We start from the raw sequence: 697 nt of genomic DNA, 5'->3' as shown, positions 1-697 counted from the left end.
TAAAAGCAGTTATTTTAAAAGATGAGAGAGAGTTACAAACCTGCTAACTGATTCTGTGGGTCCTCTGCAAAGTTGTTTGTGATGTAACTTCCTGTCTTGGGGTGGCTTTGAAAATGAAAGTTCCAAAATGGTGGTTTCTTCATGGTCGCACCACATGATATTTCATAAAATGGACATACTCGGACAAAGTTTACTTAATAAACGTAAATAAGAGGGAAATGTCATTACAAGATCACTGTAATTTCACATGAGGTTACAAAACACTTTAGAATTTATGCCACATAGGGCAGAAAATACATTTGAATAGATTAAGATTCATTTTAAATAAATGTCCAAAACTGGATTCATGACTGGACGGTCACACCACATGATATTTTTACACTTTCCGTAGCAATACAAATGAAATGCCTAATGATTTTTGAATATATTTTTCTCGAATATATTTTTAACAAGAAAAAATGCAGTTGGACAGTATAATTAGCCGTCATGTCATTGACCCATAAATATTCTCATCATGTGGTGAATATAGCACGTTCTGTTTAGCTTTCCAACTCTTCAAGAATCAGTCAAAGCTTATACTTCTTCTGGAGAGGATGGGGACTGCCTTCTGAAAGCTCGCAGTTTCTCCTTGATACCCTTCTCTCGCTCCTCACCTGTCCCCGATTATTTTTTTAATTACATATGTGAATAGATTTTC

This window comes from Solea solea, chromosome 17 (assembly GCF_958295425.1).
Source record: "Solea solea chromosome 17, fSolSol10.1, whole genome shotgun sequence".
Lineage (NCBI taxonomy): Eukaryota > Metazoa > Chordata > Actinopteri > Pleuronectiformes > Soleidae > Solea > Solea solea.
The sequence above is the reverse complement of the archived record's forward strand: the minus strand, read 5'-3'. Positions refer to the sequence as shown.